The sequence below is a fragment of the Macrobrachium nipponense genome, chromosome 9, assembly GCF_015104395.2.
Source record: "Macrobrachium nipponense isolate FS-2020 chromosome 9, ASM1510439v2, whole genome shotgun sequence".
NCBI lineage: Eukaryota > Metazoa > Arthropoda > Malacostraca > Decapoda > Palaemonidae > Macrobrachium > Macrobrachium nipponense.
Genome location: NC_061110.1, coordinates 1,133,239 through 1,140,892, shown reverse-complemented (window position 1 = coordinate 1,140,892; position 7,654 = coordinate 1,133,239).

Below are 7,654 nucleotides of genomic sequence, written 5' to 3'. Positions count from 1 at the left end.
CTTGTGATTATCCTTTTTTTATTATTTTTCTTCCTTTTCCTACGAGAGATATAATTTGGGAATTGAGCTTAAGTAGCATTTCTTTTTTGGACAGGAGATTTGATTTTACCGGAGAGTAATTTTTTGGGGGGTTGTTACTTAAGTAATGGAGTTTGACATTAAGTCTCATTGTGATTAATTATTGAAGCAGTAAAGGGGTTTTTGCTGTTAAAAGTTGGAGATTTTTTACTGATTTTGTGGGTTGTTCAAATATCAGAGCTTGAGAGAACATTTTTGGGTCTGGGTGTTAACGAGATTCTTTTTTTTTTCCTTGAGCTCATTGCGATTTTTATCTTTTTTTTTTTTTTTTTTTTTTTTTTTATTGTGAGCACATTCGAGTTTGAAACAAATGGTCGAGTGCAGAATTCCGTGGAATGTTGCTGTGATTTCTGAGTTGTTGTGTGTGCTGACTGTGTGAGTTTGGGATGAATTGAGAGTTGGAGAACTTGATGTTTTTTTTCTTTGAGAGTTGTGATAATGACTTAGCATTTTAGTAGTCATATTAAGGGAGTTAATTGGGAGACTTTCAGTTAGTATTTCTGACTTTTTTGAGGATCATTGTTTGATAGAAGTAGTATGTCTGAGTTAATTTTCTTGGATTGACCAAAGACTTGACTGACATACTAACACACACCAAAAGTCGTTCCCCGACACCAGCAAGACGTCCACCAGCCGTGAAGAGAGGTTGCTGCCATGTTGTCCAGGGTGATTACAAGTATTTCCACGTGGGTGTTCGAGAGAATTCTACAGCGTGTTTTTTGGGGATCCACAGAAGCCGTGAGAAGTCTTCTACGATGAGGGAGGCATTCCGTCTTCCTACAGCTGCTACAGCCTGCTATAGCCTGTTGCTGTCTGTGCAGCTACTTGCAGACAAGCGAAGAGGGATACTCAAGAATCCTAATGCAGAAAATATGAGAGAAAATGCGTCTTGTGTTATTGGGAGATTAAAGTGTGATAAGACTTTATTTTATAATGCCAGAGACGTGCAGTTTTACTTATATTTTATTCTAAGCCGGCCAGTGTTTTGTGTTATAAGCAATTTTGCTAGGCGGGAGCTAGCATTTGTGCGAGGCCGAGCTATCTGTAAGGCCTAGGGTTTTGATTAATAATATATTATCCATGCGTTCTCTGTGACCTGTGGAATGTGGAGAACAGTGCAGAGGTAACGACCTGAGAGTAGCTGATAATGAGTTTCTGGGGATGGCGTGAGATAAAAGTGCTTAGTTCAACGAGTCAATGTACGACAGTTTATGAACTCTTCTCAAAGTGCCTTTGGGAAACTGGTTGTAGCCAGTAATATGAGGCGTTGTCGAAGTGTGCATTCGTATGTGCGTGTGCGCCTCTTCTATTCATAATGTATCACTAGCCAAGTCTATGGGAAGACTTGCACAGAGATTCGTGGGAGGAAGGCAAAGCCACGATGGCAGATGCCAAAGTGTTTTTATTTATCAGTGAGTGAGATATTCCGGCTGCAATCGGGTGAGTGAATTACTTTAGCCAAGTGAATTACTTTAGCCAAAGGGATGGCTTGTTTGATATCTTGTAAGATGTTCCATTTTATTAACTTTGTCTTTGAACTTGTGTGTGTAGTTACCGGGATATGTTCTGTATCTTTGCAACAGACGGATCTGGAAATGCCGGGGGACAAAGAGTTCCCAGTGGGGTGTAGACTTGTTTTGGTGACTAGACATTGTACTGGTTTTTGAGTTAGTCTGTAAGACTGGATTGCTTGGTTGATTGATTTATTTATTCTTGTTAATAAACGTTAATGTTATGATGCAACTCTCTCATTTTCAGTTACTGTTAGAATGGAGAGAAAGAGGTGGAGAGAGAGAGAGAGAGAGAGAGAGAGAGAGAGGGATTGCTGGATTCCTTGAGAGAGAGAGAGAGGGAGAGAGAGAGGAGAGAGAGAGAGAGAGAGAGGGATTGCTGGATTCCTTGGAGAGAGAGAGAGAGAGATAGGTTGTGTGTGTAATGGAGTAATGGGGTCTGCCTTCCGTTTCGTGTCCACGCTTACCTTATGAATAATGGGGGGAAAGAATCCCCCCATGTTACATATATATATATATATATATATATATATATATATATATATATATATATATATATATATATATATATATATATATATACACACAAATTGTGTGGAAAACTAAATTTAAACTTGGCGAAATGTGGAAGGAATTGAATTTGAGAAATATAATCTTTAATGAGATTTCTAAATATTGATTTGAATGTTTTTTTTTTATCCCTCTTTTCTCTTTGCTGCGTCCTTCTTCCCTTTACGTTCACGTCTCAAATATCATTGCATTTGTTTCCATGTTGCCCTGGGCTGTTGAAACTACTCCCGAACATTCTCCTTCCCCAGAGAAAGAGCGACAAAAGTTGCTTTCGTATTCAGGAGAATTTGTTTGTTTGTCTGTTTTTTTTTTTTTTTCTGTTTTTTTTTTGCCTTCAAAGGATTTCCGGGTGGCTTTCTAATAGAACTTTTTTTAGGGACGAAAAACAGCTGGCGAAAGTAATTCTTTTCCGCCGTTGTAATTGCACAAGATATTGCTAGTTTCAGTCTCTGTCTGTCTGTCTGTCTGTCTGTCTGTCTCTCTGTCTCTTGATTACTGGGCACCCTGCTTACCACTGGGTAAATAAAATATTGTTTTTGATTAGAAAGGATAACACATTACCAATATGTCTGCTAATAAGTTAATTCCGCTTTTTCAATAAATTCATTTTATCGTTGCTAGGAAAAGATTCTTACTTGATAATTTTTTTTTAAAAAGATAACAATGGTTTTAAATTGAAAATCATTATATATTACCAATCCAGGTTTTCCCTAAACTTCATTTTATCTTTTTTTTCACCGTTATCCCTGTATTAAGTGGTCGGTTGCTTGATCCAGCTTTTCAATATATTCTTGATTCTATCTTCTTTTTTTTCCACCGTTATCCCTACATTAAAGGGTCGGTTGCCTGATGCGCCTTCTCCACAGCCTTCTATCAAAGACATCCTCCTCTACCAAACCTTTTCTCTCCATATCTTCCTTCACTTTATCTCATCATCTAATTCTCTGTCTCCCTCTCGATCTTCTTCCCCTAACAGGTTCTTCCTGAGCCATGTTCACTCCCTGCTCGTCATCCATTCTCAACACATGCCCACACCATCTCAATCGTGACTCTCATATCACCTCTGTTATCTTTACTAAGCCCTTCTTCTTATTTCGTCATTTTCCAATCTCTCAAGCAGCGATGTTCCCATAATCCACCTCAGCATTCTCATTTCTGTTCTCTCAAGCTTTACTTCCTATTTTCTTAGTAGAGTCCATGTTTCTAAACCATGAATCAACACTTGATTTCATCATTGTTGGAAAAGATCTTAATTTAAGTAAAAATTATCAACTAAACAGATGAAGCACCTCGTAGGGTTAAAGGAATAAGTTTGCTTGTTGTATAAACGTTAATATAAGACATCAACCTAATGCATGACAGTTTTTTAGAGGAAACATAAAAGTTTGATCTTGAAAGCTAAGAGAAATCTGCAATTTACTTGAAAAATAAATGAAATTCATAGCCTGGAGAGCATAAAACCAAAAAGTCGAAAGGCATTTGCAATCGTGGCTGTATGAACAGAGCCACATTTTCTTTAAACAGATTTTGAATAAAGATTCCCCTTTTAAGAAGGTCTTCATTGCCATGGACCAAACAACTTTAAAACTCTTTGCACCAAAAGCCATGAAAGCGAGTATTTTTTTTTTTTTTTTTACTTAGCGTTTGCATGCAACGGGTCTGGTAAAAGATAAACAAAAAAAAAAAAAAAAAATAGGCCTGAAAAACACTAAAGCCCAACGCAGAGAATATGACAATTTTTTTTTTTTTATAAAACTAAGAAAAGAGGCAGGAATGGAATGGTTAGGCAGAAATGAATTCACGGTGCAAATAACAACATGGACTGGGATTTCCGTGTAGCTGAATCAAGTAGAGAATTCTTATGTCGAATAAAACTATCGCGCCAGTGTCCGTCCGCACTTTTCTGTCCGCGCTGTTTTCATCCGGCCTCAGATATTAAAAACTACTGAGGCTCGAAGGCTGCAAAACAAATATTATTATTATTATTATTATTATTATTATTATTATTATTATTTTTTTATTTGGCTTTATCACAGTCCTCCGATTCGACTGGGTGGCATTTATGGTGTGGGGTTCCGGGTTGCAACCTGCCTCCTTAGGAGTCCATCTTTACTACTACTATGTGCGCCGTTTCTAGGACACACTCTTTTGCATGAGTCCCTGGAGCTACTTCAGCCTCTAGTTTTTCTAGATTCCTTTCAGGGATCTTGGGATCGTGCCTAGTGGCTCCTATGATTATGGGTACAATTTTTACTGGAATATCCCATATCCTTCTTATTTGTATTTTCAGGTCTTGATACTTATCCATTTTTTCCCTCTCTTTCTCTTCAACTCTGGTGTCCCATGGTATTACGACATCAATGAGTGACACTCTTCTTGATTTTGTCAATCAACGTCACGTCTGGTCTTTTTGCACGTATCACTCTATCTGTTCTGATACCATAGTCCCAGAGGATCTTTGGCCTGATCGTTTTCTATCACTCCTTCATGTTGGTGCTCGTACCACTTATTACTGCAAGGTAGCTGATGTTTCTTGCACAGGCTCCAGTGGAGGGCTTTTGCCACTGAATCATGCCTCTTTTTGGTACCTAGTTCTGTGCAAGTGCCCGGCACATTCGCTTGCTATGTGGATTTATGGACTCAGTTTCTCGTATTTGCACTTCCTACATGGGGAATGGGGAGTATGTTATTTCCATCCTATCGTGTTCTTTGGATATATCTGGTTCTTATGGCCCTTGATCCATGTCCGCGTTGTTATCAGTTCCTTCAGTTTCCTTCTTTAGCTTATTCCCCTCTGGAGGCCCATTTTGCCAATGTGTCATCGGCTGGCTAGTTCTTTAGTCTGTCTCATGCATTGTCGCGGGCATTGGTTTTTTGTTGCGGCCATTCCTCTGTTCTGTTTGTCATTCTCCTGTCCTCTTTATTATTTTCTGGGTCTTCATCTAGCTTTATCAGTCCCTTCTTTCCCATGCACTCTTTGGGCCACTTCGTCTTTCATTGGTTTTCAAGATATTGCCCCAGTGCTCTGTTTCTAGACGTGTTTGAACGGCCAGTTCCTCTATGGTTTTAGGTAGTACTACTCACCTCCTTCTTTACGTGGTTATTTTGTATAGTTCTGTCCCGTATTTTGCTCTTGGGTTGGTAGTGCTTTGTATAATTTATTATTATTAGATTGATTATTATTATTATTAATTTTATCATTATTATTATTATTATTATTATTATTATTATTATTTATTATTATTTTATTAATTATTATTATTATTATTAGTAGAGCTGTTTTCTACACGTCATTTAATTCACATAAGAAGATTCTCTATTAAAATTTAAATGCCGTTGAAACATATATAAGATTCACTGCTTAATGCCTCAAGAGAGAAAGGCCCTCCTTCATAATAATAAATAATAATAATATTAATAATAATAATAATAAATAATAATAACTAACAATAAATAGTAATAATAATAATAATAATAATACAATAATAATAATAATAATAATAAATAATAATAATAATAACTAATAATAATAATAATATAAATAATACTAATGAATAATAATAATAATAAGAATAAGAAAAATAAGTAATTAAATCACGTTTTTTTTCAATATGACAAGATCATATATAATGAGCAGCTTAAATAGAGTTAAGTATCTGAAAGATTGATAAAAATAAATAATTTCGATAAAAGAGATACGAGTTCTTTTTCCTGTAAGAATTAAGTGATGGCTAGGATTGAGGTTATAAGAAAACCCTGTTTTATGGATTACTTTTTGTGTTTTGACCAATAAAAAAATTTAACTATGATATATAAACCAAAGGCAAAGTATAAATTACTCAAAAGTTTTTTTTTTTTTAACCTAGGGTCTGTGCCACAAACGGAGAATTTTTAATTCCAGATGACAATCCCAGAACATTTGGAGAAGGAATATTAAGTTATGGAACAAGACAAGTAATCATTAGTTTCTACTAAGCAATTTGTGGGAAACTTGTAATCTTTCTTTATACAGAAACAGATTGTAGCCTACTGTTGGCATATAATGGAAACTGTATGAACGTGGAAAAAGATGTCATGCACAAAAAAAAATAAAGAAGATTGTTTCAAGTAAATTAAAAAAAAAAAAAAAGGTATAGATCTACAATGCAGGCCTGGAAAAATAAATGAGGTTCTGTTCCCTTCTCTTTCGTATACAAAAAACAGTTCCTGAAGGATATACCCTCAAATGACCTTAGCCCAAAAGGCATTTTAGATCATTTAGCTTAAGAACTACCGAATGAATGCACAGGAACTTTTATAGATTTTTTTTGGGGGGGTTGGGGGTGGGGGTGGGGGTTGGGGGTGTGGCGAATGAAAAGAGTAGAAAATGTTTTGAACAACCTTTGAAATAAAATACAAATAAATACTATAGTAGATTCACATCAACCGTGCATCCCATGTCTAGTTCAGTCCCCTACGACGCTCCTAATTGGCTGTTGATAAGCCAATCACAGGGCTGGAAACTCTCAGTCTCTCGAGAGAGTTCCCATAGGCAGGATGTATGTTCCACCTCTCCTGAGGGATACGTCTTTCAAAAGTATCCCTCAGGAGATTTGGAACATACATCCTCCCTAGGTGAACTCTAGAGAGAGACTGAGAGTTTCCAGCCCTGTGATTGGCTTATCAACAGCCAATCAGGAGCGTCGTAAGGGATTGGCCTAGACATCGGATGCACGGTTGACGTGAATCTACTATAGTTGAGTAATGAAATACCTCCAATTAATTCTCTGTTTGCAATGTAACTCACTTTTACGGTTATTTAGCTTAGATGAAACCTGTACCTTAGGGGTGTTATATTCGTATAAGTAAATACGAGGTTTAAGCATGCATATGCCCTAAAAAGAGAAAGATAGAAAGATAGAGAGAGAGAGAGAGGAGAGTAGAGAGAGAGAGAGAGAGAGAGAGAGAGATTGAAAACTAGCAATATCTTGTGCAATTACACGGTGGAAAAGAATTACTTTCGCCAGCTGTTTTTCTTCCCTAAAAAAAGTTCTATTAGAAACCCACCCAGAAATCCTTTGAAAGCAAAAAAAAAAAAAAAAAAACAGACAAAGAAACAAATTCCTGAATACGAAAGCAACTTTTGTCGCTCTTTCTCTGGGGAAGGAGAATGTTCGGAAGTAGTTTCAACAGCCCAGGGCAACATGGAAAACAAATGCAATGATATTTGAGACGTGAACGTAAAGGGAAGAAGGACGCAGCAAAGAGAACAGAGGGATAAAAAAGAAAGCATTCAAATCAATATTTAGAAATTTCATTAAAGATTATATTTCTCAAATTCAATTCCTTCCACATTTCGCCTAGGTTAAATATAGTTTTGCACACAATATATATATTGACTGTCCTGATTTCGTCCCCGTCCACTTGGACGGTGGTTCGATCCCCATGGGGGGACGAAATTATTATCAATTAAAAAATTCCCCTTCGGTACATATATGAAAATATATCATTTGGGA